At 42.4% G+C, this 27,833-nt stretch overlaps 1 protein-coding gene across 4 annotated transcripts in view; it reads right to left on the reverse strand.

The window, feature by feature from the left end:
* Window positions 1-27,833, reverse strand: part of DENND1A (DENN domain containing 1A) — a 1,535,852-nt gene that overhangs the window by 411,597 nt on the left and 1,096,422 nt on the right. The window lies entirely within an intron of this gene.

Here is a 27,833-nt window from a genome sequence, read left to right on the forward strand (position 1 = left end):
TATTCTGATAATATCGACATTTAAATATACTCTTCAAGGGGCAATAAGGCTGTGAAAGTACCTGCTGTTGTGAAGGTCAGCTTAAGGGAACAGTGGGAGCTGCAGAGAACTTCAGAATTCAACAATCTCAGAAGTGTTTTGTCAGGTAAGATCTGGGAAGTATGGCAATATCCAGTATGGCCACGCTAATGTTTCACAGCAGCGAACAGCACGCAATGGCGAATCTTCGTGCACAATGGCACATTAAAGTATGCAAAGCGCCCACTGGCCTATATAAATCTCACAAATTGCTGGATTATCTTCAGCCTTATATCCTGCACCTTGTGCTTCTGCTTGATTACATGATACCGACCCGGATTACCCTTGACCTGCTCTGGTTTCTCTCCTGGCTCTAACCCCAGTTTGCTCCACAGACCTGCTCCTGCCTTGTTCCTGATTGACATCCTGTGTTTGACCCTGGCTTGGTCCTGACCACCCTCTGCTTCTGACTGACTTCCTGTGTTTGACCCCTGGCCTGGCTGTTTACCTTGCTACTGCTTTACCCCTCTGTCAAGATCTGCCAGCACCTCCAGAGAATCACCTCCTGTGATACTTCTCTACTTTTGGGTGTTCTCACATCTGGAACCATCAGGCAGCTTCACCTTCAGGCAGCCCATGCATCTTTGGGCATAGCACCCTCTGTCTCCACCTTTAGGGGTGCTCTGAACTTAGCCGCAAGGAAGCCCTCTCATCACTTCAGCATCCAGTCACGTATGTAATGTTTTGGCTTCCCAGTAAGATTTGGTGTTCAACAGTGGGGGTTGGGTTGGGGTTTTAAGAAAAGGTATGTCTTTTCTTGCAAACTTTACTCCAGTGACAGTATGACTTAAAAAAAAAAAAAGTACATACTGCTGTCAGGTGTCCTTTGCCCATGCATGCAAAAGTCATGGGTCAACAAAATCACAAGACATTGTAAAGATGCTTTTAGGACAGTTTTTTTTTAAACTGCCTTTAAAGACATATCCTAGAAAACATATTTTTTTTTATTAAATCAGATCAGAGTACCCACCTTACTTGGCAACACTGGATAAAATATGTTATAGAAGTCAGTTTTTGATGAATTAGGATTGTATCTGCCATGTGTTTTATCATGCATATGCCATGAATTCACATTAACTTGCATGGAGGAATTAAGCATGGTGCAGATTGATTTCAGAAGCTTGTGCAACAAAACATTTCCAGTTTTATTAATATTCTATACTGAATGATCTGTTTGCTTCCTTGGGTCAATATTTATTGCATGATGTGTCCCCACTTGATAAAAGAAAACAAAGGAAATAAAATTATAATTTCACTGAAAGAGCACAGTTTGGTCCAGTGTTAAGCATTTCACTGAACAATCACTGGTTTTAGGAGAGACAGATTAACAAGCTCCTCCTGCTTCAGAGAATTTCCAAAGCTTCAGGTACAGCAGGATATGAGTTCCTTCTCCGTATCAAAAAAAAAAGAATATACAGTGCCAATTCCTTCCAGCCATCTTTGGTTTTGGGGCAGAGCTGCCGGAGTTCCTGAGAATAGACCCCCTTTAGTGTTCCAGACAAGTGCTCTATTGTTCTTTATCAGTGTACAAGCTTCATTCGAGTAATTAGCTGTCAAAGAGGGCCCTGAAAGCAGCTTAATGCTGTCCGCTCCAATCATTTTAATGAAATGCAATTCACTCAGATGTCCTGGATGCATATCTGTAATTGCATTAAGTAAAGAGGCTGGGGACATCAGGATCAAACTTCAGTCTCTGAACACTGTGCTGCGATCAAACACATTAATCCATTAGTTTTTCACGACCTGACAGCCAATTAATAGTACAGCATTTCATATACTGTAGAAAGGGTTGATAGTCATGACATTATTTTTTATTATCATTAATATTATTATACGTCAGAGGAAAAAAAAAAATGTTTGTTAAAAAGGTGAAACCTATAAAGGTTGTAGGATGAGTTGTGATAATTCAAGGCTGTAGAGCAGATTCCTGTGTGATATAATGACAGGCAAAAAAAATCTTTATTTGTAGAGATAATTCTAGTGCAATGATACTCGTAAAGGGGTGTATCGACTTACAGTTGTACAGCCCTCCCCCCCCCAGATTAGGCAGCAAGTATGCAGTATATAATCATGACTTGTCTGGCCACACATTTCTCACATAGTAAAAACCCACACTTCATTAGTATCCATGGGCTGCTGTTATGTCTCAAGAGGCCTTGCTGGACCTGCCGTCCACATGTAAACATGGCCGCCCCTCCACTTTCCACCTATATAAAAAATAGGCCATACTGAGCAAGCCTGCACCCTCTGATGGCTGTAGGAGAAACAACAGCCCACTCTCATAAGAAGTACCCAGAGCATGATTAAACAGCACACTGCTCCCAGTGGTTACTGAGAGAAATCCCAGACAATCAGTTATCTCTTCTTTTTTTTTATGAGAAGCTGCAAAAATGCAGACTCACCATTCCTGCTGCAGGACTCTGAACATAACAGAAGTCCAACCCTCACCCATCACGATGGGCTTTGTCATAAAAGACCATGGGGGACTGGATCCTCCTTGATTTGGGGTCTACTCTCCTGAACCTGTATATCATCCTGCAGGAAAGCCCCTTTGTCAGAACAAACACTGCACAGGGTTCCATTACGCGGGGTCCAGTGCGTAAGGCTGCATTACAGGCAAACCTACCATCTATTTTGGCTGACAGCTTTTTGGAGACCTCCAAGTATGCTGGACATAGGTTGGACTTGATGGACTTGTGTCTTTTTTCAACATCACCTACTATTTTACGTTACCTATAAATGTTAGCGCCCGGTTATATTATGTAGATTTTCAGTGATCTCACACTTTGAATGACAACTACTCAGCCATGTAACATTGTACCCAAATAATTTTTTTACATTTTTTGAGACAGGTAGAGCCTTCTTTTGGTGGCATTTTTTTTTTTTTTTATTACTATATAAGTGAAAAACTACTGAAAAACAGTTTCTTAGTTTCTGTTATAACATTTTGCAAATAAATATTTCATACTGTATTCTGCTACATTTATTTGGTAAAAAAAAAATCCCAAATCGGTGCATATTATTTTGCATGCGTGAAAGTTATAGTCTACAAACTATGGAATATATATTTAAAAGATGCCAACATATTACAAAAACCCCCAAATGACACATTTTTTTTTTTGAAAAGCAGACAGTCCACATTCTTTATTAAGAGACATGGCGATTTTTTTTTTTTAAGCTGTAATTTCTTGTAAATTTTTTGGGGAAAATTAAATAAATGTTTTATTTTTTTCCACAAAGTTTCGCTAACACAGCATTGGCATAGTTACAATTACACCCCAAAACCTTTTTTACAGGCTAGATGCATAATGGGTCCCAAAATCCAAAAAATAACATTGAGGTGTTCCAGAGGCATTAACCACTTCCTGACTGGCGTGCACCGATGTACGTCGGCAGAATGGCATGGACAGGTAAATGGGCGTACCTGTATGTCCCTTTAAATTTGCCACCGTGCCATCACGCGCGCGTCGTGTGTGCTGGTTGGGACATCCGTGAGTTGGATCGCGGGTCCCATGGACTCAATAGCCGCGGGGATACCCACGATCATCTCACGGGGAGGAAGAATGGGGAGATACTAATGTAAACAAGAATCTCCCCGTTCTGACTAGCGACAGTGTCACTGATCTCTGCTCCCTGTTTTTTTTATTTTTTTTATATATATATATATATATATATATATATATATATATATTGGAGGATATTTATTATAGCAAAATGTCAAAAATAATGTGTTTTTTCAAAATTGACACTCTTTTTTTGTTTATAACGCAAAAAATAAAAACCGCAGGGGTGAGCAAATACCACCAAAAGAAAGCTCTATTTGTGCGGAAAAAAGGACGCAAAATTTGTTTGGGAGCCACATGGCACGTCCGCACAATTGTCAGTTAAAGCGATGCAATGCCGAATCGCAAAAAGTGCTCTGGTCTTTGGCCAGCAAAATGGTCCGGGGCTTAAGTGGTTAATTACACATATAATTTATTGACTACCTAACACATTTTTGGAAGCCCTGGAGCAGCAGGACAGTGGAAACACCCACAAAATTACCCCATTTTGAAAAGCAAACACTGATTTACTAAAACTGGAGAGTGCAAAATCCACTGCAGCTGTGCATAGTATCTTCTAATGTAAACTTGCTTAATTAAACTTTTATAAAAAACCTGGAAGATGATAGGTTTCTATGCAGAGCTGCACCAGAATTTTGCACTCTCTAGTTTTAAATAAACCAACCGCAGTGAGTCTTTTGAAAATGTAATTTTTTGACAAAAGTTTTTGGAAAATTCAGGAAAGAAAATTAAAATGCATTTTTTTTTAAACAAAGTTGTTGATTCATAAGATATTTCTAGCACACATCATAGGCATACTTAGAATCACACTCCAAAAAACATTCTACTACTGCTCCTGTGTATGATGATACCATGCGTGAGACTTTTTCAAAGCCTAGCCACATAGAGGGGCCCAAAATCTAAGGAGCTTCTTCAGGCAGTCTAGGGGGATAAATAACACATCTTATTTCCTGTGTATCACATATTTGGAGGCCCTGGACACCAGGACAATGGAAAAACCCACGAGATGACCACATTTTGGAAAGCAATGTTGATAAATGTAAAGTTATGCACTTGTACTCTAAAAAACATGCATGCATCATACATACTAGGAGGAGAAAAGCTGGGGGAGCCAGTGTTTAAGAAGGACCTGGGTATTTTGGAAGATCATAGAGTTAAAGCGGAACTAAAGGAATTAATACTTACCTTTCCAACGGTCCCTCATTGGCACCAGCATCTTCTGTGGGCCATTCTTCGGCCGTCTTCATTGGCCAGCGCAGGATGACATTACTGCTGTGCTGCTGCATGTCTGCAATAAAAGCCTGCCTACTCACTGTTTGTTACTGTTAACTTCAATTCTGCTTTAATAATAGCATGCAAAGCCAAGCTCCAGTTTCTAAAGCTAGCATTTTTTTTATAGTAAAGTAGAGACTCCACAGAGAGACACATAATTTTTACCCCATACAGTGGCATCATTCTACCTAAATGAGTATCAAAATTAGAAAAGGAATCACTCACATTGCCACATCTGGGAATTTAAGGGATACAGAAAAAGAAAGAGGGGTAGTAATTAGGTATCGATAGGTCGGACTTTGATGGCATAAGAAACAGCAAAGTATACAAAAATAACAATGTTTATTATGAAAATACAGTAGTTAAAAATCATGTATGATAATACATAATATACAGTGAGCCCTTGTGTATTGACGCATTTCACTGTTAGGTTTCGTCAGGACACAATCGAGGTATTCAGGATGACAAAGAAGAGACCAAATCTCACTGTCTTGCAGGAGAATGAACCTCACATATTTGTATCCAGACAAAAGGGATGAAATAGACTACCAACAGATAGAATTACTTCCCGATGTTACTATACAGCTAGTTGCAAGCAGCCAAATCTGATAGTATAGATAAGAAATGGTAAACATATGGTTCCCAGACAGGGGTGAGATACTGTCAAACACAGATGATTCACAACCGGTAGCCACATCATAGGGTAATCGGGCATCACAGTCAAGCTACCCTGATGGCTAACACATAAGAGATGCTGCACATAGACAGATAAGTAACCCTTATAGATCGGTTTCAAACATGGACAGATGCTATATGGCCCCTGGGAGACAGCCCTCCGCTAGTCATGGTAACTTAAGTCAACCCATTCATTTTAAAAAGCTGTCTAAAGCACCAAGATGCATGGGGCAATTTAGCATTTTTGGCAGCAAACAGCATCACCACACATATTGCGCTGCAACACTTTTTGCAGAAAGTTGCACTGACATTAATGGAAATGTAAAAAAAAAAAAAAAATTTTACAGGTTAAGTATATGTATGCCAAGTGTGCTAATGTGCAACACCTACAGTTTAGATATAACTGTTCACAAAGAAGGATGGCTCCATCTTTGTTCAGGCATCATCAAGGAACAGCATCATACACATTGTACTTCCCAGACAGAGAGGTTGGCTCAGAGATAAGTCATGAACATAAGCAGTTCTGCAGCAGACCAATGACCTTCTCTCAGTGTAGGCAAAGTCAATTGTTTGGAACATATAACTGCTTTTTAACCACTCGACAAATGGGCACTTAAACCCCCCTCGTGACCAGACCAATTTTCAGCTTTCAGTGCTTCAATTACTCAGTCATGTAACACTGTACCCAAATTATTATTTTGTAAATTTTTCCCACAAATAGAGCTTTCTTTTGGTGGTATTTGATCACCTCTGGGTTTTTTATTTTTTGCGCTATAAATTAAAAAAAGACCGAAATTTTTGGAAAAAAAAAACACATTTTTCTTTGTTTCTGTGATACAATTTTGCAAATTATTAATTTTTCATCATAAATTTTGGCCACAATTTATACTGCTACCCACTGTCAGTGTTGGAAAACAGTCTGGCCATGTGGGCTGAGCTCCTGTGAATTAATAAACTACTAGTACCTTAATCCTTTGCAGCTAACAGCCAGTATTGGGGGCAGACACCTACACAGACAGTCTTGCAGGAGCTTGACATTGCACCTATGATCTGATGATTGTGGGTTCAATGCTTTACAGGCTTAAAAAAGAAAAAAAAAATAAGTGCACATTTTTTTAACTGCAAAAAAATACCTTTTTTTTAAAGTGAACTTATCATTAAATCTTTCCACCTTGTGTATTTGCAGTATATCTTTACACCCTCACTGGCTCTCTGGTTCCCATTATTTTCATAAAGGCTGAATTTGGAATACATAAGGCTTCTAAACTGAACTACCACTTTGCTGATGTTTTTTTCTAAAAAAAGTGATATTTTTGCCAGTGTGGATCTGGCAAGTGGTACTTAAGAGTGAGACTCTTTTTTACTGCCATTCCATTAACCCTTTGAATTCATTATTACCTTCACATCCCTCTTCACTTATCAAACCTAGTGGAATATCTCCATACCTTATAGAAGCTGTGTAGTGAAATTGGTATTGAAGGCTGGTTCAAACCCCAATTTCTGTTTTCTGAATGTGTTTTTGCAAACATGTTTACACATTTTTTGATATGTTTTCAATGTGTTTCAGTGCGATTTTTATCCACTTTTTTTTGACACTAGGAAAATCCAGGGGACAATAAGTGTTTGATGTGTTTTTTGTACATTTACATGTGCTCTGGTGTATTTTTTTGTCCCAAACAGAAACAATGCAGCAGGTTCTATTTTTGTAGACTGCACTGGGGATAACTGCACTGATATGAACTAGGGCCACTGGAATAAATGGAAAACACCCTGCATGCTTTTTGGATTAAAATAAAAAATCCACTGCCCCATGCAGAAAAGGGACTTGGTAGTTTAAAATAGACTGTGCGGTTTGTAAAAAAATATTGTTGATTAAAAACGCCATACCTGTAGGCCTTTTCTGTCACCGATAGAGGGAAATACTCCCAATGCTTGCATTCATACAGCCTGTCTTAATTACAGGACATAGTAGTCACCGGGCATTTGCCCTCAGCATCACAGGAGTGGATGGCTCCATCTTGATTGAAAAGCAACACAGTGCACCCTCTCCTGCAACAGCAAAGACTCTTTGGCTGCACACTCCCACCAGTATTCTCACACTGCTGTGGTCCCTTTCTATCTCACACTCTGGGCTACAACAAATTGGCCACCAAGTCTCCTACTTTGAGGTCAACTAAAGAGAGTTTCATTTTGGTTGTTTTAGAAGGGAAGCTTTTTCATGGTGATGGTCTGAAGAAGAAGCAGTTGCTTCAAAATGCATTACTGCCCCCTTCATGTCTGAACACTAATCATCTACTTCCTTTGATGTCGCTTTTGGCCCAACGCCAATCTGCGGTTCATGCTGGTCATGGCTGTGATCAGTTATTTCCTGCTTCCTGGCTTTTGGCTCTTGGATCCATTACCAATATCCCCTATGTTCTAAGCTACCATCCGGATGTTTTGAAGAGACTCCAAAACTGGCAATTTCAGCATACATGCAATTTTCATTCATCTATCTTGTGAGTTGCCAAATATTTTTTAACAAATAAACCTACAATTTAATGCTGCACTTAGTCTGACACCCCTCTGTTTTTGATTTTACTACAGAGTCCCATACTTTGTTCTAAGTGTTCTGCCTTCAGGTGCTGATTGGAAAATGTCATGGACTAATTCATGAACTATATGGTTTAATGTGTATATGTATGTTTGTGCATAACGTTATATGTACATATGCGTTTATACATGTGTGCACTTTCAGTTGTTTACCTAAATTGTATCAGTCTGGTGCCACTGTTAACACCCCCCCCCCCCCCCCCACACCATTAAAATGAATGGGCTGGTCTAACAGAACACACAACATAGCACACTTTTATGCATGTGTATATAAAACAGCACAGTTGATGCTGCTGGTGTGGACAGAAGATCCATAGTGACAGACGATTTTATATTCAGTGAGTCTACAAAACTGTCAGCAAGCTCCCACAGACATTCAAAGTGAGAGTCAACAATACAGATATTTCAGCAAGTAGTGGATCAATTGACATCTTTCAACTCTCATTTTTCAGATGTCCACTGAGGTTCCTGATGTCATCAACACCATGGAGTTTCATGGCTCCTATATATTTCTCTGTACATAGAAAATAATGCATAAAGCTGGCCCTAGATGGATCTAAATTTGACCAGTTCAGCAGAGACCAGCCTAATTTAAATCCATCTATGGATGCTACCATTGGAGTGGAGTCAATCTAATGATCAATTCCTCTCAAATGAGACTGCTGGTATATTTTCAATTGATCAACGCTTGCAGCCAATCGGCTGCAACACTGATCAGTGTATTCTGACAGCAGAGAAGTCTCGCTGTCTGAATACAATAGTGTAGCAGGAAGGATTCCTTTATCCACCTCACTTGTGTATGTGGTGTGGATTGGAGAATCCCTTCAGTTTTTTTTAAATCAACCTACTGGCCGGCTTGAGACACCACAAGAATGGTCAGCATGTGCAGAGATCTTACAACCAGAGGTCTCTCTAAAAAAAAAAAAAAAAAAAAAAAAAAAAATTGTATAAAGATCTGATACAACTTGCTAGAGGCGACTCAAGCCTAAAACAAATCATTTAAGGCAGATCAAACAAAAAAATAAAAAAAAATAATAATCTTTCCAGACATTGGAGGGGTTATTTAAAGCGGATGTTTACACAATTTTAAAAGTTTAGCTCGTTCATTTTTAACTAAGTATAGAATGCAAAACTGAACTCCCCCCCCCGGGTGTACCTGTGTATATGTGCTTCGCTCTTTCTTTGCTGCATAGTCTCCCTGCGGCTGTGGGTGGATATTATGCGGGTGTTGTCATAATTTCCTGCCTCGCCACACTGTCTCCTGGGATCTCGTGTCATTGTTGCCAGGAGTCAGTGTGGAGGCCCGCCGCAAAATCTAGTGGGATTTGAAAAGAAGTGACATGATTACGTCAGTCACGTTTGCTGTGTATACTATTTTTATAAATCAGAACGAGGCGGGAACTTCCTAAGACACCGCCCCTTGTGATGGCAACCAGGATGTTTACGACTCTCCGCACTATTACAACTGAGCATGTGTGGGAACCAGCAAGGAATGCTGGTGGATCAGCAACACTGGAAGCAGGAAGTGAATGCTTGTGGGCTTCAAATGCCCATAAGCAAGATGAAAACGGCAGTCCACATTAAATATAAGTTAATAAAATATGGAAAACCTTCAACACAAATACAATCCCTCACAAACTCAGCAATAATTTCTGTAATATCTGAGCTATTCAACCATTACATCTAACCATTTAGTCTACAGTTGGTACCCTTGGTATTAAATTAAATCACAAACACCTAACTCAATCCTAAACTATACTTCATACGCTAATCTGAAGTTCAACTTCAGCTTTAAAAAAATATGCACCAATCACATAAAAAAAAAAAAAAAACATTTTCTCCTATGCTCACCTTCAATTGTCTCCACCCCTAGATGTCCTCAGTCAGCCAGTGTCATTTAAACCCTATTCTCTGAGCTGAAGCTTAGAACATTACTTGACATTAAAGTAGAACTAATCTCATAGATTTAACTGTTGCCCAAAACAGTTACCGTATTTGCCGGCGTATTTGCCGGCGTATAAGGCGGCTGGGCATATAAGACGACCCCCTACTTTTCGATTTAAAAAGTTGGTTTTGTGCTGTACTCACTGTATAAGACGACCACCTCTTGCGGGAATACTGTATGTTCAGAAACGAAGTTGGCGCCGGGTAACATGCTGTCTCACAGTATACATATAGTATACCGCCCTGAGCCAATCACGGAAAGCTATGCATTCTATTATTGCATACAATGCCTGCTCAGATTGGCAGAGGCTGTTACATCATCAGCCCGCCCCTCTGACTCTCACAGCCAATCCGAGCAGGCTACTGTATGTAGCCTGCTCGGATTGGCAGAGGTTGTTACTCCAATCCGAGCAGGCGCTGTATTCATTAATTGAATACATCGCTCGCTGGGATTGGCTCAGCGGTGTATATTGTATGTATACAGTATTACCGCACACTCGGCGAGTATCTGGAGGGCTTAACATCCAGTGGACAGCTGGCATATGATAACCCCAGCTTTATACCCGGCGTATAAGACGACCCCCCGCTTTTTGCCCATTTTCTTTTACTGTAAAAGGTCGTCTTATACGCCAGAAAATATGGTACATTCAAAGCATACCTATGGTGATTCCAGTGTGCTTATGTCCTCTCAAACAATTTCAAACCCTAAAATAGCTGGTGTCATAGCTGGCCGCATGTGAAGTATCATGGGAATTGCAAATCTTATTAGAGGCTAAGGTGACACCATCTTTAGCTGTAAAAGGATAGAAGGGTTTGGTTCAGCTTTAAAGCGGTAGTAAACTCTGCCTCTCAAATGCTCCTAAAAAGCCAGTATGAGAAAGCTTTCCATAACGCCCCCCCCCCCCCCCCCCCCCCCGGGATGTTTTTTTACTTTTTCCATGTTGTTTTTAAATTCTTGCTTCCTGGCTGAAGCCAGCATCATGTTAGCTATTATCTTCCGGAGTCTGCAATGCAGTATATTTTTGCCCTTTCTGTTTCTCATTGCTGTAATCTCACGCCTGCACAGTAATTTTTCAGCCAACCCTTGTTTTAATTCAAGGATTACCTGGACAACCGTGTTTCTGTCCAGGATAACTGTACTTGCTTCGAGGATGACCAAGTGTGACGTGGCAAGTCATATGAGGTGTTTCAGGAACTCAGCCAAGAGGTAGCACTCTTGCAATATTGTAAAGCATTGTAGCGAGTCCTGTCTTCACTGATGGCACTCAGATCATACCGTGGATGATGGACAAAGCACACATGCATCAATGATGTCATTAGAGCAGAAATAGGGCCACATCTACTAAAGGGCCCAAGGACAGTGTCCAGTAAGTTTGGCACACTGCTAATCAAGAGGACAAGTCTGAATTGTAAGTTTACTACAGCTTTAAGTGAGCAATGTTCTGTGTTGTGGGGAGGAGCGTCCACTGTCAACACAAGGGGAACAAGATAGGACATGTGAAGTCAGAAAGACCTATATATATATATATATATATATATATATATATATATATATACACACATACATACAGAAACTAATTTTCATTATGTAACATAATTTTCATTTTCTGGATCCTCTCTGCCCTTTCTGACCCCTCCAGGACAACATCCTAACTAGCCTATAAAGTGTGGCTGTCTCTCCTAGATAGTGTTCAAATTATCCGGTACTACGGTAACTAATGAAAACTATTTTTCCTATTGTTGGACCTCCTGTTAGCCTACCACAGGATGTAACAAGCAATGCCAAAAAAATATAAGGGAGAGTAACAATTAAACAAGAACAAGAAAAGTTTAGAAATAACACAGAGACCCGCTGTTGCTTTTTTTTTTTTTTTTTAACCACTTGCCGACCAGCGTACAACTATGTACATCGACAGAATGGCACGGGCAGGCAAATGGGCGTACATGTACGTCCCTTTAAATTTACCACCCTGCCATCGGGAGCGCGCCGCCGGCGGCACGCTCCCGCGCTGGTCGAGACCTCCGTGAGTCCGGTCGCGGGACCCGCGGACTCGATCGCCGCGGGCATCCCCGTGATCGTCTCACGGAGCGGCCGAATGAAGAAATGCCGTTGTAAACAACATTTCTCCATTCTGCCTAGCAACTAGTGACGCTGATCTCTGCTCCATGTGATTGGAGCCGAGATCAGTGTTCACTAAATGAAAGCCCAACCGCCCACAGTTAGTAACACACCCCTAGGAACACTTAACCCCTACACTGCCACCCACTGGTTAACCCCTTCACTGCCAGTGTCATTTACACAGGAATCACTGCATTTATATAGCAGTGATTATTGTATAAATGACAATGGTCCCAAAAATGTGTCAAAAATGTCCGATGGGTCCCCCACAATGTCGCAGTCACAATAAAAATCGCTGATCGCCGCCATTACTAGTAAAAAAAAATAATAAAAAAATATTAACAAAAATGCTATAAAACCATCCCTATTTTGTAAACGCTATAACTTTTACGCAAACCAATCAATAATCGCTTATTGCGATTTTTTTTTACCAAAAATATGTAGAAGAATACGTATCGGCCTAAACTGAGGGGAAAAAAATGTTTTTTTATATATTTTTGGGGGATATTTTTTATAACAAAAAGTAAAAAATAATGCGTTTTTTTCAAAATTGTCGCTCTATTTTTGTTTATAACGCAAAAAATAAAAACCGCAGGGGTGATCAAATACCACCAAAAGAAAGCTCTATTTGTGGGAAAAAAAGGACGTCAATTTTGTTTGGGAGCCACGTCGCACGACCACGCAATTGTCAGTTAAAGTGACGCAGTGCCTAATCGCAAAAAGTGGTCTGGTCTTTGACCAGCAAATTGGTCCGGTCTGAAAGTGGTTAATGTCTGACAGCCGCAGCAATGACTGTGGAACTAAATGCCTCCCTTGACAGAAGAGCCACATTCCAATGAGCCACATTTACTCTGTAGTGTCGAATAACGTTGTTGGCTGGACTCCAGCTCACCGCTCTGCAAACTACTTTGGCTGAAACATTAGCATACGCTGCCCACAAGGCTGTCATACAGCTCATAGAATGTGCTTTCAGTTCTAAAGGTGGTAGAAGACCCAAAGATCTGTAAACAATTTTAATTGTTCTGAGAATCCAGGAGGACATGCCTTTTGTTAGAATAGCTAACATTAGATTATCCTGCCTTAGTCCAATCTAGGCTGACAGAAAGAAAACAAGATTTAGCGTCTTCCATTCATCTCCTGGAAAAGCTGGAAGGACTTACTCCCAAATTCATATGAAACAAAGTTGACACCTTAGGAAGAAAGTTGGTGACTAGTCCTAGGGCAATTCTGTCTTGAAGGATCAAACAGTACAACACTTTAAATGAGTAAGTGAAAAACTCTGGCACCCTTCTGGCAGAAGCAATAGCTGTCAGAAAAATAGTTCTCAATGTCAGATGGAATAGGAAGCATGAGAGGACTGGATTAAATAGAGAAACTAACAGAGCCTTCAAGACCAAGGACAAGACCCATTTGGGGAAAAAAAAAAATCACTGGAAGCCTAATCTTCATTGTTGCCTTTAAAAAAAACAAATAACTAAGGGGTCAAAAGCCCATCTCTTGTTTGTGTTAGCTGACAGGTCCATGCCTGGACTTTTAACAAATTGTAGGATAAGCAGTTATCCAGCCAGCACTCCAAAAATTTCAAAATGTTAGACACCAAAGGGGACATGGCATTCCAAATCTCCTCAGCAGATACTGCTGTAATTGTCTCAACGATGACCTTTCAATTTCCACGGCATTAACTTTAGCCTCTCCAAGTTCGACTGACACACTCTATTCTGGAGCAGGAGATCCCGACAATAGGGCGGTGGAATTGGTTGACACAGCTTCATCCTCCACACCAAAGGAAACATGCCCTTCTGGGCCAAAAGGGTAGTATCACTATTGCACACACCTGAATCTTCAACAGCACCTCGAGAACCAATGGAATAGTTGGGAATACATACACTAGTGGGAAATTCCACAGCTTGGACAAGGTGTCCTGGTCTAGGGCTTGAGGGTCTAAAAAAATAGAAATAGCGAGGAAGCTGTATATTTCACTCCGACACCATCAGGTCTCGAATATCTTGAATATCTAGGACTGAGGCTCCACTTGTTGTGGTCTATGAACCTGCAACTCAGATGATCAGCAAATAGGAAGCCGTTAGAGAGGTGACCCATAGGAAGATTTGGCATGCGATGAGCTACAGTATCTTACAAAAGTGAGTACACCCTTCACATTTTTGTAATTATTTTATTATATCTTTTCATGTGACAACATTGACAAAATTACAGTTTGCTACAATGTAAAGTAGTGAGTGTACAGCTAGTATAGCAGTGTAAATTTGCTGTCCCCTAAAAATAACTCAACACATCAATGTCTATACTGCTGGCAACAAAACTGAATATACCCCTAAGTGAAAATGTCCAACTTGGGCCTAAAGTGGCAATATTTTGTGTGGCCTTAACCCTCTTGCGCATGGCGTTTACCAGAGCTTCACAGGTTGCCACTGGAGTTCTCTTCCACTCCTCCATGATGACATCACGGAGCTGGTGGATGTTAGAGTCCTTGCATTCCTCCACCTTCCGCTTGAGGATGTCCCACAGATGCTCAATAGGGTTTAGGTCTGGAGACATGCTTGGCCAGTCCATCACCTTTACCCTTAGCTTCTTTAGCAAGGCAGTGGTCATCTTGGAGGTGTGTTTGGGGTCGTTATCACATTAGGATACTGCCTTGCAGCCCAGTCTCCAAAGGGAGGGGATCATGATATGCTTCAGTATGTCACAGTACATGTTGGCATTCATGGTTCCCTCAATGAACTGTAGCTCCCCAGTGCCTGCAGCACTCATGCAGTCCCAGACCATGACACTCTCACCACCATGCTTGACTGTAGGCAAGACACACTTGTCTTTGTACTCCTCACCTGGTTGCCGTCACACACGCTTGACACCATCTGAACCAAATATGTTTATCTTGGTCTCATCAGACCACAGGACATAGTTCCAGTAATCCATGTCCTTAGTCTGCTTGTCTTCAGCAAACTGTGACCTTTGTTGTACATCATCTTTAGAAGAGGCCTCTTTCTGGGATGACAGCCATGCAGACCAATTTGAAGCCGTGTGCAGCATAGGGTCTGAGCACTGACAGGCTGAACCCCCCCCTTCAACCTTTGCAACAATGCTGGCAGCAGTCATACTTCTATTTCCCAAAGATAACCTCTGGATATGTCGCTGAGTACGTGCACACTCAACTTTTTTGGTCAAGCATGGCAAGGCCTGTTCCGAGAACCTGTCCTGTATGGTCTTTGCCCCCGTGCTGCAGCTCAGTTTCAGGGTCTTGACAATCTTCTTATAGCCTAGGCCATCTTTATGTAGAGCAACAATTCTTTTTTTTTTCAGATCCTTTAGAGAGTTCTTTGCCATGAGGTGCCATGTTGAACTTCCATTGACCAGTATGAGAGAGGGAGAGCGATAACACCAGCTCCCCATTCACACCTGAGACCTTGTAACACTAACGAGTCACATGACACCGGGAAGGGACAATGGCTAATTGAGCCAAATTTGGACATTTTCACCTGGGGTGTACTCACTTTTGTTGCCAGTGGTTTAGACATTAACCTCCCTGGCGGTATTCCCGAGTCTGACTTGGGGTGAGATTTCAGTACCAAAAGCGGTAACCTCGAGCCAGACTCAGCATCGCATCACAGGATCCATGTAGAGGTTACTTACCTTGTCCCCTGGATCCTGCAATAACTCCCCGCTGTGATCTGTGAGCCTCCGTGTCTCGCTCGATCTGTCACAGTGCCAAGCTTCATTCCCTGCAAGTGTTGCGACGCACGGGAACGGAGTTCGGCGCCAAATTCAAAAAGTAAAAAACACAGTATTACAGATTACAGTACTGTATCACATAATTACACATCCCCTTTGTCCCTAGTGGTCTGTCCAGTGTCCTGCATGCAGTTTTATATTATAAATATTATTCTTTATGCCAGGAAACTGGAGATTGTCCATAGTAACCAAAAAATGTCAATTTAGGTAAAAATTGCTTTTAACCCACTCAGAAAACAGCGATAATAAATTAGAATCACTTGCAGAATTGAGCGATAGTAAATTAGTGGGGAAATTAATCATCAAACACTAAAAGTAATGACAGCGACAATTCTGCAGCTGAGCAAATTTCAGTGTTTTTGATGTGATTACATTATTGAATAATTTTTATTATTATTTGTTATAACATGCCTCTGCCAGAAAGTCTACTGCCATCTTGACACAGTGTAAGGGAGAGGAATTTCCACCTCTGCTATCCTCTCCTTAGGCCTCATCCTCTATGTCTGATACCCATACTCTGGGGGCTATAATAATAGAAGTTAGCATTATGACCAGCCCACAAACTGCTCTGGTCACAGAATATAGCCTCTTCAAGTCTGTATCGATCCACAATTCTGCATCTTTAGAACAGAACTGATATAGATTTGATACTCGATTGTGTATGTTTACCTGTTTTTTGCCCACTCCTCCAACACCTCCTGAATCTCAAAAATGAGAGGAAAAGAATAGATATAGATTTCCTTAAATCCGGGTAGTATTTGCACTGCTTTAGGCAGAGAGGCATCTTCCTGTCATTTATTGGATTCCTTCACTGCTCCCACCAGAGAGAGAACAACAGAGAAGTTGAAGGCAGCAGAATCCGGTTTGTCATCTGACCCCAACAAATGAGTCACCTTATTCAACAGAGCTAAATCTTGCAGAAGACGCAGCCTCTGAATCTTTCATTTCAAGGATGGTATTGTCTGCTGTCGTCAAGATGGTCCTTTTGACACATGCCTCATCTCAACTGCAGCCTTTCATGTAAGATTTTACTTTGTGTGCATTTGCAGCATTATTACACACCACTTCTTGGAAGCAGGAGGAGCAGACTAACTTCCCGGGCAGCCCCAACAGGACACTTCTTCCACCTTGGCGAGGGGGCTCTAGAAGAGGAAATACATCTCCTCCTGTGCATGTGCTCTGATTTCCACTTTTGGGAAGCTTTACAGTGGCAGAACATCTGGTTTGGATCTGAGCAACTGCAGTGGGGAAATGGAGACTGTGGTCTGGAGTATTGTCACCACAGAAGTTTATACCACCTTGAGTGCTTTTGAGAGCATGATTTAACACCCTTCTTGTCCATCCGAGGTGGCACCATTGATCCAGTGTGTTTATTCTGCACTGGGCTCTACAAACAGACAGAAGGTTGCAGGCTTTTAAACAACATGGAAAAAAAAAAAACTATTGCATTTCATTATTCTGTGCTTGAGGCTGGCAGCAACAATAAGAGGAGACCTGTAAGAATGTATAAGAGGGACTCCAAGCATTAGCAGCCCAGGCTATGAATCTGTCATGCAAGGCAGCCAAAAGCAGTACTCACAACGGTAGAGTGGTAGGGAGTCCAGCTAGTGTGCTGTGTGTGAAGCCAGAGGTGGAGAGCAAAAGCGGTGAAATATTGCCAGTCCAGACACAGAAAGAAGACTGCCATTCTAAATAGCGGTGGTCCCCAATCAGCTTAAGGTGTCTTGCCGGATCTATGGGAACCAGCCGGAACTAGCCCTGCCTCTGCCAAAACCAGGAGCCACATTACCTGCTCAGTCTCTCGCCTTTCACACTGCCTGAGCACAGACCAGCGTCATACTAGTGGAACAACAAGCCCCAGCCAGCCTACTGCATCCACATATTTGTCTACAATACTGTCCTAAATCCACCACCATGGGAGCTTTGCACCCAAAGTGGAGGGTTAGTAACCCAGCAGAGGCTGAACCTGGGCAGGATAGAAGGAAAATAAAAAAATCTCTTTGTGGTGCGAGGACAGAAAAAGGACACTATCTGGGAGACAGCCACATTCTATAGGCTAGTTAGGAGGTTGTCCTGGAGGGGGTCAGAGGGGGCGGAGCTGAGAGGATGTTTTGTAGATCTCAAATATTTCTTACCCTAGGGCAGTGTTTCTCAAATCCAGTCCTCAGGCCCCCCCAACAGGTCATGTTTTCAGGTTTCCCATTATTTTTCACAGGTGATTTGATCAGTTTCACTGCCTTAGCAATTACCACAGCCGTTTCATCTGAGGGAAATCCTGAAAACATGACCTGTTGGGGGGGCCTGAGGACTGGATTTGAGAAACACTGCCCTAGGGTGACAATGCTTCTCTTTGACACAGTGCCGTTAATGAGCAATGTTTCCCTAGTACAGGAAGTGCATTACTGGCAAGGTTACTTGGTAAAAAAGAAAGGAAAAAAGAAAAGAAATGCAGCCACCACATCTATAGACTGGCAAGCTGCAATATATAAAATGTTTGCTCAATAAATGAAATATATCTTAACTTCAGCTACTCATGCAGTCCCGGAGTTACAAACATCTGACTTACATACAACTCATATTTACAAATGGAGAGAGACAACAGCAAGTGTTTGGAAATCTACCCCTAGAAAGGGAAATTCACTCCTGTAATGCTGTGTACACACGGGTCAGACTTTCTGGCAGAAAAAGCCAGACAGAATCATTTCATTAAATATTTCGATTGTGTGTGGGCTTCAGCGGACTTTTTTTCCCGAAAATTCAGACGGACCTAGAAATAGAACATGTTTTAAATCTATCAGACGGAATCAATTTCTATCGGGAAAACATTTGTCTGTATGGTGTTCTTACGGAGAAAAAAACGACACAAGGGCAGCTATTGGCTACTGGGTATTGAACTTCCCTTTTCTAGTCCCGTTGTACGTATTGTATGTTACCACGTTCTTAACGATCAGACTTTGGTGTGATCATGTGTAGGCAAGTCCGTTTCAGCGGAACTCCGTCGGAAAAACCATCAGAGTTTAAACAGGACATGTGTATGCGGCATAAGAGTTAATATGGGAAAAAGGTGTCTCCACTGCTTTATCATCAATCCTTGTTTTCATAACAACCCAACATTTTCAAAATCCAATTGTCACATGGACAGAAAGTGAGGAGGTGAAATCTTCTAAACAGGGGCACAGACAGCATACAAACTTTACAAGGGTGTTAACCCTATGCTATCTTTTTTGGGGGGGCTGGAGTTACACTTAAAACGGTACCTCTACCAACTTGCATACAAATTTAACGTAGGAATAACCCTACAGAATCTATCTTGTTTGTAACCCGGGCACTGCCTGTAAACATAAAAAAAAAAATCTTACATTTCAAGGTACATTTTAGAAATTCACATTATTATTATTTTTCTAAGTGCTGATTTGGTTTTGTTTTTTTGTATTTTTTTTTACTAATTTTGAAGGATGTTACAATATTCAGGTTTCACAGAAATTATGCAAAATCCATTGACAAACTGTTGAAAAAAAAAAGATAAAGCAAGGGTTAAAGCAACCTTTTTGTTCCAATTCTTTTTTTGGATTTAATTCAGCTTCCTCTTCTGTCCTCCTCACAAAGATTCCCAATTATAAAAGTACTTTTTAACCTAATTATGAAACAGTCTTTGATAAAGAAGGGCAGCAAGCAGCACTGGCCAACCTATGAGAACATGCCCCCTGGATAAGAGGGAGCGCAAAGATTTCAGGTCAGTGGTGACTTTGAGATTTGATAAAATTTAATTAGACTTGGGCACAGTAAATGATGCCTGTGCTGCAGACTATGTGGCTGAGAGGCAATTCTATTGTATCTACTACTTAATGGCTAAATCCATTACTCTTGGTCATTGAACTCAGAGGAGAAAAGTTGTTTGGTCAACTGTGTAAGTGTGCTTCTAAAGAATTCTGGGTACAAGGATCTGTAACAATGTGTCAAGTAACTAGCAATTGTTTTCTTGGTTAGCTTTAACTGCTGTTCATAATTTATACAAGTTAATTAATAAAAAGAATGATACATTATAATAGAATGTTAAAGCTGCACTTCAATTAAAATACAAATGAATGCAGTTATGTATTTATCATAAATAAATTCATTTTTAATGCAGCTATTTAAAATAGCAGAATTTGACCTGATTTCCGCCTTATAATTCCCTATACAAAGACACCCAGAATAGGAGAGAGGCAGGACTAGGAGCCAATAAAATGTCCTGCAGTATACATGTGCTGACAAGGAACATGTTGACCGGAGGAAAGACCAATAAGGTATAACTCAATAGTTTGGTTTTGCACCTTCACTGTCCAATCAAAAGTTACAGGGCGGTGACCCAGCGGTATTGCTTAACTGCAGTAGAGGAAATTCTGGCTGTGTTGTGCAAATGCTTGGCAGATAAAACAGCTTCAATATTAGTATTTTAACCACTTGCTTACTGGGCACTTAAACTCCCCTCCTGTCCAGACCAAATGTAAGCTTTCAGTGCTGTTGTACTTTAAATGATAATTGCGTGGTCATACAACACTGAACTCAAATTAAATCTTTATAATTTTTTTTACCCACAAAACAAGCTTTCTTTTGGTGTTATTTGATCACCTCTGCGGTTTTTATTTTTTGTTAAACAAAATTGAAAAAGACCGAATTTAAAAAAAAAAAAAATATATATATATATATATATATATATATATATATATATTTCGTTATAAAATTTTGCACAGGCAATTTTTCTCCTTCATTGATGTACTCTGATGAGGCTGTACTGATGGGCACCGGTAGGCTGTACTAATGGGCACCGATAGGACAGCACTGGTGGGCACTGAAAGGTGACACTAAAGGGCATTGATAGGTGGCATTGGTGGGCAATGAGAAGTGGCACTAATAATAGGTGGCACTGATAGCTGGCAGTGATGGGCACTGATCGGCACAGGTAGGTTGCAATGAAAGGCAGCACTGCTAGCTGGCACTGATTGGCACCACTGGTGGGCATTGATAGGTGGCACTCATGGACATTAATAGGTGGCACTAGCAAGGGGTACTGATTGGCACAGAGGAGGAGGCAAATGTGCCTCCTTCCTCTTCGGGACCAACGTCCCTTGAACATAAGCTGATGATCAGCTTTTTTTTCTCTTTAAGAAACTATTACCAAGCTTTTGTTTACACACGTGATCAGATGTCATTGGCTGAGAGCTGATCACATGATAAGGGGCCAGGATCAGCCCCTTACTCAGATCGGTTATCATCCGCGTCTCGGGGGCACCCTGCAGGGGGCACACAGGGAGCGCGCAAGGGAGAGGACGTCCTATGATGGCCTCCCAGAAAATCAGGTCTGCGCTGTAGCCGTCATTCGGCTATAACGCGGATGTCAATTGGTTAATGGCGGATTAAGCATTTTGCCTGAAGATTAGCTTTAACAAAATACATGTAAAATTGCTTGTAGTAATATATCAGAGCTCAGATACCATATGTTTAATGTAGATTAGAGAATTCTGTAAGCAGATATCAGAATATATATATATATATATATATATATATATATATATATACATATACACACACACACACACACACACACAATACACACACAGTTAGGGTCCATTTATATTTGGACACGAGCACAGTATTCCAACTATAGTTACATAATGGATATGGGCTGAAAGTGCACACTCTCGGGTTTAATTTGAGGGTATGTGCATCCGAATCAGAAGAAGGATTTAGAACTGAGGCCGCGTACACACGGGCGGACTGTCTGCCCAACTTAGTCCGCCGAAACACATTTGAGCGGACAGTCCGCTCGTGTGTGGGCTTCAGCGGACTTTTTCAGCGGACTGTCTGACGAACAAAGTCTTACGGAATTTCCGTAAAACTGTCCGTCCAAACTTGGTTTGAGCGGACAGTCCGCCCGTGTGTGTGAAAGTCCGCTGTACTTTCGAAATGAGCGGACTTTTCCCGCCCGGAGAAAAGTCTGCTCATTTCGTGCGCGTCTCCAGGTATGGCCCCGCCGCCTGGTATGGCCTGGTATGGCCCGGTCTTCTGTCGCCGCCTTCCGTTCTTCTTCTTCTTCCCCAGGAGATCTTGCCTCGACGATCTCTCCGGCCGGAATGCCAGAGCCGCGCTGCGCGGCCACTTATATCGTGACAATGGGGCGGTGTCACATGGTATATGTCACATGGGTTGGTCATAGTCCCCATGTGACATCAACCCATGTGACCAACTCATGTGACATATACCATGTGACACCGCCCCATTGTCACTATATAAGTGGGCGCGCAGCGCGGCTCTGGCATTCCGGCCGGAAAGATCGTCGAGGCAACATCTCCTGGGGAAGAAGAAGAAGAAGAAGAACAGAAGGCGGCGACAGAAGACCGGGCCACCGCCTGTAAAAGAGCTATAAGAAGGCGCGGTGGCCCGGCAGAAGAACCGAAGAGGGGGACAAGACCCCCGAAGTCGGGAGAAGAGGCTGGCGGCGGGGAGGAAGAAAGCCGGACTCCTCCGCTAGCAAAAGAGCTACAAGAAGATAGCGGAGGAGTCCGGCGAGAAGACCCCCGAAGACGGAAGACCCCCGGAGCTGTGCAATAAAATATTTTAACCCTGTGTTGTGTTTTTTTTTGTACTTTTTTTCACAGGTGAATGGGTAGGGGTACATTGTACCCCATACTCATTCACATAGGGTGGGGGGCCGGTATCCGGGGGCCCCCTTATTAAAGGGGGCTCCCGGATTCCGATAAGCCCCCCGTCCGCAGACCCCGACAACCAACGGCCAGGGTTGTCGGGAAGAGGCCCTTGTCCTCATCAACATGGGGACAAGGTGCTTTGGGGTGGGGGGGCCGCGCAGCCCCCCCCTTCCCCAAGGCACCCCCCATGTTGAGGGCACGCGGCCTGGTACGGCTCAGGAGGGGGGGCGCTCGCTCGCCCCCCTTTCCTAGCCGGCCGGGTAGCATGCTCGGACAAGGGTCTGTTGTGGACTTGGGGGGGAACCCCCACGCCGATTTTTTTCGGCGTTGGGGTTCCCCTTTAAGTCCATACCAGGCGGCGGGGCCAGCGACGTCTCCTTCGCGGACCCCGTCTACCTGGAGACGCGCTTGAAATGAGCGGACTTTCCTCCGCGTGTGTGGGCGAGTCCGTTCATTTCAAAAGTTGAGCGGATTGTTTGGCGGACTTAGTCCGCTGTAATTAGTCCGCTCAAAAAGTGCCGTGTGTGGGCAAGTCCGTTCATTCAAAAGTTTGGACGGACTGTCTGTCGGATTGTCTGACGAACTTAGTTGGGCAGACAGTCCGCCCGTGTGTACGCAGCCTTACAGTTCTTAAGAATGGCCACTCCCTTCTTTTTCAAGGGGCCAAAAGTAATTGGACAATTGAATCAAAAGCTATTTCATGGCCAGGTGTGGGCTACTCATTTTCTATTTATTCACCAATTAAGCAGGTAAAATGACTGGAGTTGATTCTAAGTGTGGTATTTGCATTTGGAATCTATTGCTGTGAACCTACATCATGCGTTCAAAGGAGCTGTCCATGCAAGTGTAATAGGCCATTGTAAGGCCTCAAAAAATGGGATTTTTAAAACAGCTTACCTGTAAAATCCTTTTCTTTGATGTACATCAGGGGACACAGCGCCATAATAATAACTATGTAGGTTATATTGGACTATCAGGTGCTGGACACTGGCACACCCCTTAAGGCATGAACTTCACCCACATAACCCCTCCCATTACTGTGAGTCCTCAGTTTTGTAGCCAAGCAATCAAAGTGTATAAGAAGAAGGGAGGGACCTCTGTGTCCCCTGATGTACATCAAAGAAAAGGATTTTGCAGGTAAGCGGTTTTAAAAATCCTATTTTCTTTTCTTACATCAGGGGACACAGCACCATAGTAATAACAATGTGGAATGTCCCATAGCAATGGCAACTGAAGGGGGGGAGATAGGATCAAGGAAACAGGAGGCCAGAGGACTCATACTGCAGTATATGCTGTGCCCAAAGGCAATCTCCTCATGACCTTTAATATCGATTTGAAAAACAAAACAAAAACGGATAAACGTCTGAACCAAAGACCAAAATTGTGGTCTTACAGATCTGAGCCATAGAGGCCTGATGATGCATCACCCAAGAGGCACTAATCGCCCTGCATGAGTGTACTCTTAATATGACAAGGAAGAATTTTATTCTTTAAGCTGAAGCTTGATCAATCACTTGACAAACCCATCTGCAAAATAGTGGACCTTGACACTGCCTGTCCATATCTTGCCCTATGGCAGTACAAACAAAACCTGTGTTTTGCGAACCTGAGCGGTCGCCCTTAAATAGATTCTGATCGCTCTTCCTACATCAAGAGACTGTAGTGCTTTCTCTTCCCCAGATTAAGGCTTTTGGGGAGAGAAGGAAAAAATAATATCTTGGTTTAAATGAAAACCTGTTACCACTTTTGGTAAGAGTTCAGGATGAGGACATCAAATCACCTCGTCCCTATACATGATGAAATATGGCTCTTACAAGACAGAGCCTTGATGGTTTTAAGGAGAATCTTCCTAGGCTGAGAATCCAACCTAGAGATTTCTATCTATATCTGAGATCAGACTCTGGCTTTAGACCTGAGACTGAATGATCTATTCAAAGTAGATCTACTAATAGCCTAGGACCGCTATGCCTTGAGCCTTTAACCTGGCTAAAGGAGGTGTCATAATCTTTCAGAACACTCGTAGTGCTGTGGCTAAGCTGAATGGCAGTGCCACGATTGATAAAAAATAATTTTATATTTCAAACCACAGAGATTTCTGGTAAGCGGGAAACTTTGGCACATGGAGATATGCAACTTCCCTCCTTGCAGGATGGACACAGCCGATCAAATTATAAAGGGGTTGGATGTTTAAGTGCCGATTCAGATCTTCAAGATCTAGAGTGGGTCTTACCTCAATGCTTGGCTCAAGGACCTTAAAAGGTTTGAGCCAAAAAACCCTGTTCCACTAAGGGAATCTCTGATATCACCGACTAGGATAACAGCTGATTCAGAGACCAGAAAGAGACACTTCTCCTTTCTCTCTCTTTCTCCTCTTTTTTTTTTTTTTTCTTTTTTCTCTGTAACCGTAGGAGCATTCTTTGAGGAGACGGACACTCTTGCATAAGACTGCCGCATCAGCAGCCCCAAGGACCCCATAGGCAGCACCCAAACAGGACCGAACCCTTGGATCGAAAGCCGACTGGGCCATCTGGGCTCTTGAAACTCTAGATGTAACCTAGAGAAAAAAATTGCAGAAATCACTCTGTTCTTAACATTGTTCCTGCCAGACTTTGAAAATCACAGGACCTTTCCCTTTACTAAAACAAGTGGGGGTGCTCCTTCATGAGAAGGCCTTAGCATTCTGCTTCATGGACTTTCTGCCCCCAAGATCCTGGTGCTGCCCCTGGGAAATTTCTCCTGAACCCGACGATTGACTGATCCAGACTTCAGGTAGTGATTGCCAGTAAAGGATTCTCAACAAAATAATAATAATAATAAAAAATAATAATAATATTTTATTTATTATATTAAATTGTCCAATTACATTTGAGCCCCTGAAAATGGGGGTACTGTGTATAAAAATGGTTGCAGTTCTTAAAATTTGTACTTGATATTTATGTTCAACCCCTTGAATTAAAGCTGAAAGTCTGCAATTCAAATTAATTTGTATTATTTTGTTTTATTTTTTATCCTGGGGGAATACAGAGCCAAAAGTATGAAAACCATGTGCTGTGTGTGTGTGTGTATATATATATATATATATATATATATATATATATATATATATATATATATATACATTTGTGTTTTTTTTTTTAGGGGGGGGGGGCATTAAAGTGGGAGTGCTAATGCTGATAGACTTAAATACAGGTAAACTATTTTGGCAGCATCATTTCATGTAAATTCTGATATTTGTGGGTACGCATGCATGGGCAGGAGCATGGCAAGTCTGCAGTCACCTTTTCACAAAAAAAAGAGCACATGGCAATGAGCAAGCTTTTTGTTCTCAGACTGTTTACTGCCTTTTGCAGTATAAGAACATGTAAATTAAAATCTATGTATTTGTTCAGGACCCATTGCAAGTGCAGCAAAGCAGGCCTGGACCATTCACAAGGCAACCTAGGCAGGAGCCTCAGGCCCTATGGATGTCCAGGGGCCCAGACAAACCCTCCATTCTCCTGCTTTAAACACATGCACTTAGTCAAAGCTGTGTACCTGCCTGTCACATTTTGTATTTATGTATAAGTTGGGGTCTGGGGCTGTTTCTCTACACCTATGAAGTCCTTATCAATGTCACTCCAAGGGATGGTGGATTAACGACTGCTACCTTGCCCGGGGCAACATTCTCCCTTTATTTGTCTCAGCTGCATTGCATTGAAGCCAACATTTAAAATCATATATATTCCTTTTTTCACATTGGTATTTCATTTTTTTTTCTAGCTTACTTCTATGAATCTGGACTCATATGATGTTTAAAAAAATACTTTTGAAGAATCCCACACATTTTTTCCCCCTTGTATTGGTTGAACTAGATGTACTTGTGTCTTTTTTCAACTGGACTAACTATAGCTATGTAATTTACTTTCTTAAATTCTGTGACATACTATTGATATGCTTTATGAACATGAACTGCTTGTGTCTCACATTTCACAGTGCCTGGCTTCTGAACTACAGAGATACTGAGTGGATACACAGTCAATCAGGGCCGATTCTAGGGTCACAGACGCCTGGGTGCAGAAATATTTCTGGCGCCCCCACATGGACGTGGTCATCTTACTAACGTCTCCCCTTTACAAATGTTTCTATGGCTACAACTCAAACACGGGGATGCTCCCCTAAGAAGTCTTTATTACCCTGGGATCCCCCCATGATCTTTTAACAATAAAGAAAATTAGTACACTAATGAGACCTGGAGGGGGGTCTCGCCAAAGCACACAGAAAGGGCTTTCCGTTAGAGAGTCTGTTAGAAAGAGCTCCCAGACATACTGCAGACGTGATACGGGAGATAGTCAGATACTGCAGACATACTACAAGAGATGATCAGAGACTCCAGACATAGTACAGGAGAAGGTCAGAGACTGCAGACATAGTACAGGAGAAAGTCAGAGACTGCAGTTCCTAAGGATGTAAGTAGATAATGGCCAATCAGCCCTCTCACCAGACCCGGCGATACAGCTCTGGGTTGCCTGTGGCGACTCCGCTGGGTGGTGCTCAGATCTTCATTCTGGCAATCACTCCATTCCTTTCTTCACCGGGGATGGCACCAGGCTGTTCGGCTTTCCCTCTGGTGGCACAGGGCAGCGGAGTTCTCTTTCGGATGGCGTCCCCCCAGCACTGTCCAGTCCCTGGAGTCCTGGGTGCAGTTCCCCAAAAGCTTTCCCAGGCTCCTGGCACTCCCCCCCCCCCCCTCTTATTCAGCTGAGTATGCTGTGTGGGTTGCAGTTTCCGGGTCACAATGGGGCTGCCAGTCCTCAGGACTACATGTCCCACAAGCCTATTCTCTGCTCCCTTTTTATTGTATTTCTTCCCTGGCCATTATGAAGGAGGGATAAGAAACATAGCGGGCAGCTGACCTGGCAAGCACCGCTCACTAGTACAGCAGTGTGAAGAGGAGATGGAGGGGGGTTTTTAGAGCCCGCAACTGCTCTCTCTCCACTCAGACATGGGCGCTCCAATCTCCGGCTGCTTCACTCTCCTCTTCTGACAGGAAGAGGGAGGGGGATGGGCAGTAAACACAGAGAGCCCCCTTCCCGTTGATAACAGGGAAAGCGGTGGCACAGTCTTTCCTCCCCTGATCAGCTCCTGTATACCTCCCAACTTTTAAAGTTGAGAATGAGG

The sequence above is a fragment of the Lithobates pipiens genome, unplaced genomic scaffold, assembly GCF_037356315.1.
Source record: "Lithobates pipiens isolate NorthernLeopardFrog02 unplaced genomic scaffold, aLitPip1_a1.2 Scaffold_1, whole genome shotgun sequence".
NCBI lineage: Eukaryota > Metazoa > Chordata > Amphibia > Anura > Ranidae > Lithobates > Lithobates pipiens.